Genomic DNA, 13,685 nt, shown 5'->3' with positions numbered 1-13,685 from the left:
AAAAGGAGAGTTCATGCCCTTAATACAAGCCAACATCAAGCTAGGTGTGTGGTGGCTCACATCTGTAATCCCAGCACTTGGAGCCTGAGGAAGGAGGATCACCAAGCCTAGTTTGAGCTATACAGTGAGTTCCAAGTCAGCCTTAGACCATGACTCATGAAAAAATTAATGTAAAAGAAAAAAATCCTAGGACCAAAGTAGATGAATATTATAACATAGAATGGGTGCAACTGTAGATGGCAAGCAGACAAAAGGTGTTTGTCATGGACAGAATAAATCAAAAGGGTGGAATTAGTAAATAGTTTTTAATTATAGTACCCAGGTCCAGCAATAGGACAAGAAAATAAGCTGCATATAAGCTAATGTTATAGTGAGCTTGATGATGGGAATCCAAGACTTCTTTTAAAAAGCTTTTCCCTTCAACCCAGCATGGCAACTTCTGGGAAATCATCAGATAAGTGGATAAAAGTTTCTGCTTAGTGTTGTGAAAAACAAATACAACTTCTATCTTCAATAATAGGGGATCAGTTTAATAAATTATGCTCCACCCGTATGTCAGTGGTTATGCAAGGGTTGAAAAGAATGTTTACAAAGAAAGAGAAGTAAAACCCTACACTTTCATCACAAGTGTGAGTTTGTTTTGTTTGTTAAAGCAAGGTCTCAGTGACCTAAAGATTGTGATCCTCCTGCCTCAGCTTCTCCAACTAGGTGTGCAAGCCTGTGTCCTCCAACTTGCCTTAGTGTGCTTCTTTCTTTTCTTCTCTTCTCTTTTCTTTTTTTGGTTTTCCGAGACAGGGTTTCTCTGTGTAGCTTTGAAATCTGTACTGGAACTCACTGTAGATCAGGCTGGCTTCGAACTCACAGAGATCTGCCTGCCTCTGCCTCCCAAGTGCTGAGATTAAAGGCGTGTGTCCCCACCACTGCCACACTCAGTGTGGTTCTTAAGCACACTGAAGAAACAGGAAGAAAGGTGGATGGATGGCATTTCTCCCTCACCGAGACATAGGAAGCTAATCCTGATAATGAAGGTGTCCAGGGCTCATGGGGCTCTGTGGCTGGGGAGTAGGGAGCACTGGGACTCTGAGATGGATGTGATCTTCATTTGTGGACATCGTGTGCAAGCCCACACAGAGCATGCTGCTGTGTGTGTCCATAGAATGCAGAAGCCTATGTTTAAACAAAGCAGTTAGCACTTGCTTACCTGGCCCATGAGGAGGCCAGAAGTCAGGGTCCCCAAAGTGTCCTTTGTGCCCAAGCTGACCCTTCCAAAAAAGTGGTTATATTCACACCAAGAGTCCAACAGAACTCAGAAGAACATATGCCTGAGCAGATGTAGGACTTCTAGTCCTGAATAAAAGTAACTAGAAACCCCTATGATTATTGCTACAGTGTTCCCAATAGAAAAAACAAAACAAAACAAAACAAAAAAACAAAAAAACGGCCTATCAGTTGCCAGTGTCATCAACCAATGAGGAAAATGTAGTTCACATGAAATGGAGTACTGTCGAGTTGTAGAAGAGCCTGCCACCTGTGATAATATGGGGACATAGAGATCATGATGTGTGTTAAGCCAGCAGTCACGATTTCACGACCGTGGGCTCTTGGTCACATGTGGAAACCAATACAGTTGATCTCACAGAAGGTGGGACTTAAATGGTGTTTTGCTCAGGCTGGGAAGTGTGGGATAAGAAGCTCTGGGGACTGCATAGCAGGGTGACAGTGGAAAGCAGTTATGTCCTGTGTGTTTTCCAAATCCCAAAGAAAGGGTCTGGGATGTTTTCGCCATAAAGAAACATCAGTGTCTGAGGAAATTTGTATGTTTAACCACATGTATGTAGTCGATGAACAATAGCCACAGGCATTGAGACATCCCATAGTACCCCGTAAGTACAAACAATTTTTGTGTTTGGAAGTAGCAGTTAAAATAAAAATCAATTTGATTTTTAAAGGAAGTGGTTAGAAATGTCGAAGGCCCAGTAGGAAGCTGCTCTTGCTCCACGACAACCCTGAACCTCAGCTCAGGCTGACTCAACCTAAGCCTATCCATGTGGGCGTGGCAAGGAGAAGGTCCACCCACCTGCCCCCATTGGAGGGGTCTCGAATGCCTTTCCCTGGCTGCAGGGCTTCATGGTGGCACTCTGGCCCTGACCTCTCCGTTCCTGTTCCCAGGAAGGGACCACACAATGTGGTGATTTTCCACTGAGGAGTGTCAGCAGTGTGATTGTCATCTCCCCAGAGCCTAGCTGGCTCCACCCGCCAGCCTGGTTGGTGATAAGTGGGCCCCACCTGCTGCCCCCGCCCCGAGAAGCAGGTGGGGGCAGGCCACGGGGGAGTGCCAGGATCCTATCTAGAGCACCCAGCCCATATCACGGGGTTGGAACGTCCCAGACACAGTGCCTCCCAGAGCCACCTGACTGGAAAGTGAACCTTGACTTCAGACATCTGGCCTGTCTGTTCTCTTCTCCCAGGGACCACTATCTTCCAACCAGGTCATCCTTTTCCATCCTTCTGCCTCCAATCTTGGCTGATGTTCAGTTTGGCACATGTTTATTGAGAACCTACTTAGCCGCGGCGAACTCCCACGGAGCCCTGCCCAGCTCCGTAGTTTCTGAGTCACTGTCAACCCTCCTGCAAAACAACGAAGCCAGATAGTGGGCAAGTGGGCAAGAAGCCACTCACCCTAGCTGAGCACGAATAGACCAAAGTCAAGAGCTAGGGAAGCAAAGGCAGGTGTAGAGGAGAGCCGACATGGACGCTGGAGGAGTGTTCTTGGAGTAGGGAATGGAGAGTGTTCATACCTTGATACAGCATCCGCCGAGTGCTCACTAGACTCTTGACTGGTATCAGCTTAGAAGACACAGTCACCAGAGAAAAGTAGCATTAAGAAGGCAGTGGCTCATCGTGCCATAAGAACCCACCTAAGGAGGGCAACCTGCCCCCTAAACCCACAGGCCGTGAGTCAGGCCCCAACATCACCTCTCCCCAAAGACTTCCACAGCTCCTGATATGAGGACCAGCCTCCACCCAGAGTTCTCTCTCATGTCTGTTGGTTTTCCCAGAGGCAAGATGTTCAGACATCACACCCATGTGCATGCACACATGTGCACACGTTCATACACACACACACACACACACACACACACACACACACACACACACACACACACCTCTTCTCTATAGCATTGCCTCTTCCTGGCCTCCCCAGAATTAGGGACAAAAGCAGCACGTATGGAACTGGGACTCCTCCACTGAGGAGGGTCTCTGGAAAAAGTAAGAGCTCACAGGATGTGGATTCTGGAGGTGGCATTCTAGCAGAGGAACACACAGACACAAGCCAGGAATCTCATGGTGGTAGTGATCTAGAGAGCCTGATGGAAAATGAGGGTAGCTAGGACAGGCTCTTGTGGCTAATGTCTGCCTGTTTTTCTGAGGGCACTGGGAAGCCATGGAAAGATTTCAAGTAGAGTGTGCCATGATAAACTGTCCTTTAGTGTCCCTCTGGTCACTGTGTGCAGAGCTAGTGGGAGGCCTCCAAAGAGAGAGGGCCTGGCTCACAGGAGGCAAGGAAGTGGCAGAAGCAGACAGTGTGAAAGACAAAGTAGCGGCCACCAGAGCCAAGAGGCAGGGCCCAGGTGCAGACAAGATGTGAGCACCAAGGAAGTTGAGGAGGTCAGTTCCAGAGTCTCCTACTCCAGCACGTGCCTGGCAGCTGGGATTCCGTGACATGCCTGAGGTCCCCTGACCAGGGAGCCTGATGATAAAATGTGGAGGGTCTGTGAACAGACTGGGAAAGAAATGACTGTGTTTTCCCAATCCCAATTTCCTTCAGGTTATACACAGAAACAGCAAATCACAAATGTCTACTAAACACCTTCGGTGTTGGCCCTGACTGAAAGCAGTTGTTTTCATACCACTTTAGTTGGGTGAACATCTGAAGTATGAAAAGGTTTATCCCTATATGGGAAATGACACGAATGCCCTTTAACCCATTGTCGAGAAACCTGAGTGTATCTGAGTCCCAAACTGAAAGTTTATGGTGTCCCCCTTCTCAACACCACTGTCCCCAAAGCCAAGCTCATCAGAGAAAGGTCAGTGCAGTGGCTCAGCCAACAGAAAGATGATTCAGTCATCCAAATAATCTATCAAAATTGGTTCTATTAAACTGTTAGTTAGTAAAAATGGAAACAGGTTTTCAGTTATCAAGACAGCATGCTTTTTAATGTTCATAGTAAGGAACCAGATACTTTGCAGTGACTATAGCATATGCTCATGTCCCTTAACTTGTCTATAATTCACCATCTCTCCTTTTTTTCTATAACTTAGGTCTTGCCACTGCCTACAAAATATGTTTTTAATAATTTTGTTCTGGTTTGTGGCCACTCGATGACTGTGCTTCTCAAGCCCCTAGACGTTGTTTTTCTAAAACTGCACTTGTTTCTAAGAGTCAATATCAAGACTTTACGTTTCATAGCCATGTATAGCAGCACATACCTGCAATCCCAGCATTCAGGAGGATTTCTTTGAGTTTGAGGCCAACCTGAGATATATAGCGAGAGTCTGTCTAGAAAACAAGCTAGGTGTGATGTGCACACCTATAATCCCAGTACTTGGGAAGGAAAGGCAAGGGGTTCAAGAGTTCAGAGTCTGCCTCAGCTACATAGAGAATTCAAAGCTACTCTGGGCTATATGAGACCTGTCTCAAAACCAAAAAGCCAAAAAGAAATAAAATGAATAAAACTTTATCTGATAAGCAATTGCACTAAGCAATGCTGTGTGTCCTGTTTTGGGTGGCAGGATTTGGGTTGACTGCAGGAGTAGCAAGTAACTGTTTTATGCCATACGTGCATGCTTGTTGCAGAAATATGCAAGCAAATGGGTTGGTGCCTCCCTTTTAAGTCCCCACACCCAGGCACTGTCCATGGCAGGAAGCCAGAACTCATCTGCATCTTGTCAGTCACGGATGGGACTATGAATAGACTTCGAGACAGTATTACAACCTCACAGGTGCCAGGTTGGCTTTCCTTAAAATCACATTCTTCCTACAAAGGGGAACTTCCCTCCCTCTGTATATAAGGAAGCTTAGGACAAATCCCACTGGCAGCTCAAGTTAGACCTGGTGTGGGGACACTAGGGGTAAAGTGGCTCAGAGAGCCTCTGTGTCTTCCTACAAGGTTCTAGATCAGCCCCTCTTCTCTGAGCCCCTACTTATAAAGCCCTTAACCCTGCCATTCTTGGTAATGGGTGCAGCCATACTCCTTCAAGATGATACACACAAGTCCACTAGGAAAAATCATGTAGTCTGCAATTCTACAGCACAGCACACCCTATTGCTCTTTGGAGAACAGATCCCCACATGTGATCCCCAAATAAGAAAGGGTCCACTTGCCCGTGGGGATGACCACTCTTGGAAGTACCTCTGAACTTCCTGACACCCCCAAAGTCTCAATCAGAGGTATAGACACCCTGAGAGCAGCCCATTCCTTGCTTTCTAAGACAACAGGCAGGGCCAAGGACATCCAGAACCTTCCTTCTGAGGTTCTGGAGGAAAGTCAGCTGGGGTTGAGGAACTGGAGGAGTTAATGAAGAAAGGCTTCCTGGGGAAGAGGCAGCAACCTTAGGTCCTTCACTAGAGTGACCCAGAACATTTCATAGGAATTCAAAAACTTCTGCAATCCCAAAGTCCTCCCCACCCTATGTCCCTGGCCCCTGAGGACATAGTTCATTCTGTTCCTCTGGGGATTTCCCTGCCTGGAACTTCCTCTACCTCTTCGAATTGCTTTCCTGAACCTAAGGCTAACTCCAGACCACCCAAGACCTACCACAGTCGTGCTCCAGACCCTGCCGCACCCACTGACCAGCCTGTCTCTCCATGTATCCTTCACCCATCAGAGTTCAAGGGCAATCAACATGTTTCCCCAAGGCCATGGCTTTCCTAGCTAGAGCAATGTTGGAAAGTAGCCTGGGGACTGCCATGATTGCCTGTGTATGGACAAGCCCTTGGTGAAGACTGGGCCTGTACCCAGCTCCCCTGTTTCCTAGGTGAGTACTTTTAAACCAGGCTTCACCCCTCACCCCAGCCCTTTGAGCCTCGGTTTACCCATCTGAAAAATAAGACTATTTGAAAAGTCAGTAAAATACTGACTCCTGCTAAGTGGAGATGTCCTTGGGAAGTACTGGCCCATGGAAAGAGACGGTGAGTACATTCCATGCTAAGACAGGAATTTGAGGCAGGTGCATGCTCCTGCCTCCCTCACTTCTGCCAAAACCAACCCCCACAGGAGTTTTCCTCACTGCTGTTTGCTTCCCCCACCCCATCCCCACGTCTCTGCAACCCTGAGGATTTGTCCTGGTTGGCAGATCTCACCTGGAAAGAAAGTGACTCAGACCTCCAGGAGAGCTGGGATGAATCAGGGAGGCAGGACTGAGTATTGGGCCCCCACCCCAGAGTCCAGGCCTCTCCCAGCAAGAAGAGTATGCGCTGTCCCCAGTGATCACTGGGTGAGAGGGCGAGAGGGCAACTCTGCCGAAATGTGCCCCTGGCCAGCCAGTGTAATCACACTTGTAATCACACTCCCACATTCCAGGCCTGTCCAGACACCTTCTCAGTACTATCTTGTCGTGCAGTCCTGCAGGGAGGCCAGGCAGTCACATGGGCCTCCATTCTCTCTGCTGAAGGTGGCTAGGATCCCTTCCTGTCATTCTGGGGAACCAATGGACATGGGACATGGAACAGCCACTGGAGAACCTGTGGAGCATCGGAAGGTGGGAGCCCTGCCCTGCCTTTCTAGCTATGAGGCTCCATCTGTCACTGTCCACGAAGGTCCCATCCTTCTCTGCTGTCAGTGAGACCCCAGAGAAGATACTCTGCCTGGACCTCTCCCTCCTCACACCAAACCTGTCTGCGCAGCTTGGTCAAATGTTGTGAACTCCAGCCTACCAGGCAGATGTGCTCCCCCAAGCCAGCTCTGAGGAGTAATGCCCCCCAACTCCCTACTGCTCCCCTTCCCATCATGCTCCTCTCCCAGGACCTGTGCAGGTCTTCCTCCTGTACATGCATGTGCTTCTTCCCTCTGCTCCATCTGCCGGTGCTATGAATGGAATCTGAAATGTGTCTGCAAGCTCATGTTTCACGTGCTTGTTCCCTGACTGGTGGAGCTATTTGGGGAGGCTGTGGAGCCTTTAGGGAATAGGGCCTATCAGACAGGAGTAAGTAGGTCACTTTGAAAGTGGTACCCAACCCCTGGTTCCTGGTCTGCTGTGATGTGAACAATCTCACCACACACTCCCACCCCTATGCTTGCTCCACCACAGTGGACTGAAGCCCTCTGAAACCAGTGAGCTAAAATCAAGCCCCGCTTAAGTGGTTTGCCAGGTAGCATCATCTCAGTGAGATCAAATTAATGAATACAGGCTGAAACAAGGCTTCCCTGGCTTCTCTCTCTCTCTCTCTCTCTCTCTCTCTCTCTCTCTGTCTCTCTCTCTCCCTACCTTCTCTCCCTCTCCCTCCCTCTCACCCTCCCTCCTCTGACACACACACACACACACACACACACACACACACACACACAGAGAGAGAGAGAGAGAGAGAGAGAGAGAGAGAGAGTCCACAGTCTTTCTTTCATCTTTTCCCCATAACACCTATGAACTTCTAATATACCTTAAATTTTGCTTGTCTTATCTGTTATGTTTACCGTTTGAAGCCTTTCCCTCTCCTTTGGACTGAGAGTTCAAGGTGGGCATCGCTTTGGATCTGTAATGACCACTCTACATGAATCCTTGACCCCTGACCCAAGGTATGCACATAGCAGATAGATGAAGGAGAAAAAATGGAGGGGGATGAAGGGGAAGTAAGAGAAGAGGGAGAGAGGGAAGAAGGCTAGAGGGGGTTGAAGGAATGCGAAAGAAAGAGGGTGGAAGGAAAAAGGAAGGAAGGAATGGAGGGAAAGGAAGGAGAAAGGAAAGGGAAGGAAAGGAAAGGAAAGGAAAGGAAAGGAAAGGAAAGGAAAGGAAAGGAAAGGAAAGGAAAGGAAGATGAAGGAAGAGAGGGAAGAAGAAGAAACGAGAAAGGGATAGTGGGATGTAAGGGAAAGAGGAGAGAAGGAAGAAATAAAGAGAGGGAGGGAAGAAGGAAGGATTATAATTGTCATCTTAATTATCTTAACCTTGTTGACCTGACATTCCCTAACTGTGGTTTTTTTTTTCCTGCCTCAGTCTCTTTATTTGTGAAGTTAGCTAATAGACTAACTGAGCTGTATGTGGCATGGCATGATTACACTCAGTAAGTACTGGCTATTACTGTGACATCACCTGTACAGCCACCAGGAGGCAGGTGACCTGGTCAGGCTCTGTGGAGCTCATTTCCAGGTCAGAAGATGGCCCTAGGAAGCTGCTCCCTAGGTCTTCCTGCTCAGGGTGTGAAGAGGTGCACCCAGGCTGAGTGAGAAGCAGGCTCCTGCTTCAAAGGAGCTCAAGCTGGCTCTGCTGCAGAGGACCACAAGGGAAGCCAGAGGGCACAGGGCTTTGGGGCAGAAATGAGCCCAAACATTTGTGTCATATGTGGATTCATCTTCTGAGAACTGGGAGTCTGCCATCTTCCCAGGACTAGAGTCTGAACAAACCTTCCCAGTGTGTGCACCATGCTCCAGCCAGCAGAAGGGATATGCAAATGAACCCAAACCAGAGAAATCATTAAATCTATCTTTGAGCCAGTGAGATGGCTCAGTAGATAAAGGTGATTGCTGCCCAGGCTTGAGAACTTGAGTTTCATCTCTAGGACCCATAGTAGAAGAAGAGAACTGACTCCAAAAAGTTGTTATCTGCCTTCACACACATGTGTACCATAGCACACATATACAACCACATACATACACACATATCACAATAATCATAAAATAAAGGTATTAAAACTTCTCTTTGTTCAGGGCGCCTTGAAGTCCTGTGAGAGCCAAACCCAGGCCTTCACCACACACACTGAAGACACAGATAAAGAAAAGCCCACAGGGTTAAGAAAATCTGCCTAGGGTCCCATTTTTGGAAAGAAGTGACGCTGGAACCGGCATCTCAGACAGCTTGTAACCCTCCACAGAAAGCTTGAGGTGAGCTGAGGCTCACCTCACCAGAGGCTGAGACAGCTAGGAGGACCCATTCACTGTCTTTGACACTAAAAGGGCAGCTGTTTCCCACTCTGCAGCCTAAGAGCTAAGGATGCAGGATCTGTGAACATCCCTGTTTCCCCTAAATGATGCGACAGACACAGGGTCTGTGAGCATCCCTGTGCCCTACTAGTTAATGTGACAGATGCAGGCAGGATCTGAGCATCCCTGTACTCCACTGGTTGATGTGACAGAGACAGGGTCTGAGAATCCCTGTGCCCTACTAGTTGATGTGGTCTACTCTATCTGCTTCCAAAAAGAACAACAAAGTGGTTCACCACACAACATAAATGAAGCTGATGGGAAACACAGGTGCCCTGTCCTCTGGAGAGCCTGAGCCCTTCTTTCGGTCGAGGGAATTCCATGATAAGCCACACCCCAATTCTCTGAGTCTCTACCTGAGGCCAGCCTGGACCTAGCTCTGGCCTACATTTGATCTTCTCCTGCCCTATGTACTGGTCCAGGGGCAGGACCCCCAGGCCGCCCACAGGAAGTGCTCTGACACAGGATGTCATGGCTGACTTTGGCACCTGCCCTTTTGCCCTAATGAGTCAGGCCTCACCAAGGAGAAAGCCTCAAGTGGCAGCAGGAGTAATTCCAAATGACTTAATTGATTTAATTCATTGAAAAGAAGAAAGGAAGCCAAACCCTTCTGAGGGCAATCTAGTGCCTGCTTGGGTCATGAGTGCTGCTGAGAAGGTCCCTGGCATGTGACTGCACCAGGGGACTCATCCCCCCCCCACCCATGCCCCAGGTCCCCGTAGGAGGGACAGGCCCGCCTAGATCCTCATTGTCTCAGGAACAGCAGCAACCAGGGATCACAGCGAGGCCATCAAGTAGAGCATCAGCAGTGGCTTTGTGACCTAGCCCCAGAAAGCCAGGTCTGGGGAGATGCCAACCCTAGAAGCTTCCTCGACAGGGGAGGGCTGGGTCACACAGTGCAGTAAGGATGGGAGGCGAGGCTTCTGATGGTGCAGAATTATGGAGAGGTTTGGGCTCTGGGCCCAGAGGTCCAGAAACTGTGAGAAACAGTGGTGGGCAGTAGAGTCCTCACAGGTTCTTCCAGGAAGAAACCCTGTTCTGTAGAGAAGACTTCAGCTTCAACGAGTCAGCCTGCAGGGAGAAAGCCCATTAAGAAAAAGTGCAGACTACCCACAACCCCTGACACAAGCCCCCTGAGGTTTATTCCACGTAATCCTCACAGCTATGTAAGTCATGTCATGATCCCTATATACAGGAGAGGAAACTGAGCTCCAGAGAGGTTGGGACTGGCTGGCACATAGTAAAGTGAAGCTTGTGAAGCTTGGCTTTGGATCCAAGCGCGCAAAAACCCAGCGCTCAAGCTGTGATTGCACACTCATTGGAGACTCCATGCCAGTGACAAACACGAACCCTGCTTGGACAAATGCACCAGACTGATGGGCATAATGTGTTCTTAAAATACCTGGCCTGTGCTGAGCCTGGTGGCACATAACTAAATCCCAGACCCCAAGAATCAGAGCAAGAAAAATGGAGTTCTGTGAGCTGCAGCCAGGAGGGACAGGAGAAAGGAGGCTCCACCATGGTCATCAGTGGGAAGTAACCAGTGGGAGAAGACCAACAGAGTCTACTGTCATCTCCTCAGACCATGGTCAGTAGCAAGACAGGCAGGCCCCTCACTGAAGGGAGCGGACAAGTGCATGTACAATGGGGCACACAGCCCAGAAAACATCTACCTCTGTGACATGGGTCTATCTGCTACTAAGGCTTTGCCACTGTGACTCTGTCTGAGCTAGTCAGTCCATAGCCAGGGTCAAAGGTTAGTCAAAGGTCAGGGTCTACAAGTCAGTTAAAGCCTGGTTTGAGTTCTCAGCTAGAGGTCAGGATTAGTGGTTTGTCTGGTGCTCAGCCTCTAAGCAGTGGGCTGCATGAAGGAGGCACTGGGAGGTTCCATGCCCTAGGCCTAGATGAAGAGTCTGTAGTGAGTCATTAGGGTGACCCTTGAAGTGACCCCTGAAATATGGCTGCCTGTAGGTCACCTGCTAGGGATCTGGTACAAGGTGGGGCTGAAAGGCTCCAGGGGTAGGCAGAAGTCTGTGCCCAGCCCTCATTCTTCCTAGCTGAGGTCATTCCGTGGGCCCAGCCACCCCAGGCCTGGGAGGGGAGCAGAGGTTCCGCTGCACCTCCCCCAGAAGATCTATGAGTCAGAATCTCCAGGACTGTAGCTACTGGGTTTCAGAAGATGGGGTACCCCACCACAATGCTGCCAGGCCCATACCTCACAGAACAGCAGTGATGAATCAGTTAGTGGACAGACTTACTGACTTACTAGGCAAATTCTTCCCCTTTTCTTCATTCCTTTTTTCTTTATAGTTTTAGAGACAGAGTCTCATGTATCCCAGCCTGTCCTTGAACTTGCTATGTAGTAGAGGGTGGCCTTAAACTTCTGACCCTCCTAAGTGTTGGGGTTATAGGTGTGTATAGCCATGCCTGTTTTATTTGGTATTGGGCTCATACCTGGATCTTCAAAAAGTCGAGGCAGACACCCTACCCGCTGAACGACAGCCCCAACCCAAAGTGTTTCTTTTAATCCAATGATGTTACTCTCTGCCTTGCAGGTAAGGAAACTAAGGCACAGCTCTGGTCCTTAAAACCTAGGTGGCTTGCCTCATTCTTGCCACCATTGGTCGTAAGAAAGAGATCAACGTAATCCCACCCCATTCAAGGAGGTCACAAAGTGCCATGTGTCCCCATCTCCCACTTCCTTCTGTGGATCAAAGAACAAAGTGCTACAATGTCATTGCAGGGTCACCCCCAGGCAGCTTTGGCAGAATCACTACTTTTTTTTTAAAATTGTTATTGTATTTGTTTATTTTGTTTGTGTATGGGCACACAGGGCAGGGGGGTGAGAGGACAATGGCTGGAATTGATTCTGGCCTTCTTCCAAGTGGGTCTCAGGGGTGGAACTCAGATCATCGGCCTTGGCAAACACCTCTCCCCACAGCCTCACTGCTGCTGTTCTTCATCCTTGGTTTTTGATGCCATTGTCTACATTGCTGAAGGTCCAGGGCCTTCAGCAAGGCAGCTTGCTCTGCAAGAGGTACTCTACAGGCTTTTCTGGCTTCCTAAGAGGATGGGTGAGAACAGCAGCAGTGATAGGATGCTCCCAGAATGTGGTAGAATCTGTGTGATAACTGTGGACCTGAGGGCAGCCTACAAGACACAGATTCCCGGGGGTGGTAGGCACAGCGGAAGTGTGTGGACACCAGGGCATTGCACTGGACCTACAGTTTCTTGTTGCTGGGTACTCCCAATTTTGTCCCGAATATCATTGTCCCAGGCACTCAGAGGAGATGTCCATGGAACTAATTCTACCACTTGCTAGGCATGCTCTGAGGACGTATGACAGTGGGCACTGCTGGCCCTTTTCCTCTGGCCCACTTCTCAATGATGGTGGAGCCTCCCTTCTCCTGGCTTCTGGCTATAGATCTCAGAGTAGGCCCGGGCTGCTGACCCTCTCAGATCCAACCTCTTTTGCTAACATTTAGAGTCATCATCTTTGCTTATCCTGCAACCTAATTCAAGTGTAACATAGTAGAAAAATCAGCACAACACTTTAGCTGACATAAAGGAGGCACGAGCAGTGAAGCAGCTTTCACTGGCACCTGGGTCACAGCTGCAGAGGGTCAGCAGGGCCACACCCAGGTAGGCAGCAGGTGCTACTGACCCAGAGGACTGTGGTTGCTCCTGCTGGGAGTGTGTTCTCCACTGAGATTCCCCAAACTCTCAGAAGTGGTAGGTGGCTCTCAGCCAAGCACCAAAGAAACCACGGAATATTTTCCCTCAATTTACCTGGTAAATCTTAGGCAAGAATGAATCTATAAAATAGAGTTAGAGCTTGGGATTGGATAATAAAAAGCAGGTTTTTCACCTCCACAATTGACTGCTGTGACTATAGGGGTCATGGAAGGGACAAACTCTACTTCTACCAGCTGCTGCCTAACTCTGAAGCTCCAGGTCACCACTGACATCAAAAATGTTAGTGAAGACCCCTGAGAGCCAGTGTAGGGAGGCTTATGACTGCCACTTCCTCTCCTGGCCTCATTATTACTGTCCAGTGGGACCTGAGGGCTAGGGAAAGTTTGCTCATAGCTGGTCATTTTATCACTTGCCAGCCTGAGGGGCAGCACAAACTGCCACCGTAGATAAAGGAAGCATGGAAGGTCCGATTCCCAGATCCACGGCACTAGACTCACACTGCATGGTGACTCTGTGATCTGATGAGCCCAAGCTGCTTTGAGGCTGTCCCTTGGTTGCTCATCACCATGCGTGTCCAGATGGAAGAAGAAATAACATTTCCATCTGCAGAGCTAGTGACTAAACCCAGAGTCTGGTGCCTGCTAAGCAGAGGCTTTACCGCCGAGCTACATCTCCAAGAACTGACTGCAGACCTTCCAGATGCTTCTGAAGGCAGAGGTCTCCTCATTCCTGCTGCTGTCTCCATATGTCCAGAAAAGTAGAAGAAGCCAGTCACCCCCTAGTGGAGTTACCTTG

The 13,685-nt window shown here is 49.0% G+C and overlaps 1 long non-coding RNA gene across 2 annotated transcripts in view; it reads right to left on the bottom strand.

Annotated features, from left to right (window-relative positions):
• Nucleotides 1–9,917: 9,917 nt before the first annotated feature.
• LOC107978153 overlaps nt 9,918–13,685 on the bottom strand; it is a 56,717-nt gene continuing 52,949 nt past the window's right edge. For both annotated transcript variants that reach the window (XR_003487510.2, XR_003487511.2), the window contains one exon: nt 9,918–10,265. This is a non-coding gene — a long non-coding RNA (uncharacterized LOC107978153). The remainder of the gene's footprint in view (nt 10,266–13,685) is intronic.

This window comes from Cricetulus griseus, chromosome 8 (assembly GCF_003668045.3).
Source record: "Cricetulus griseus strain 17A/GY chromosome 8, alternate assembly CriGri-PICRH-1.0, whole genome shotgun sequence".
In the NCBI taxonomy this organism is placed as follows: domain Eukaryota; kingdom Metazoa; phylum Chordata; class Mammalia; order Rodentia; family Cricetidae; genus Cricetulus; species Cricetulus griseus.
Note: the sequence above shows the minus strand (reverse complement) of the source record. Positions and strands in the feature narration are given on the sequence as shown.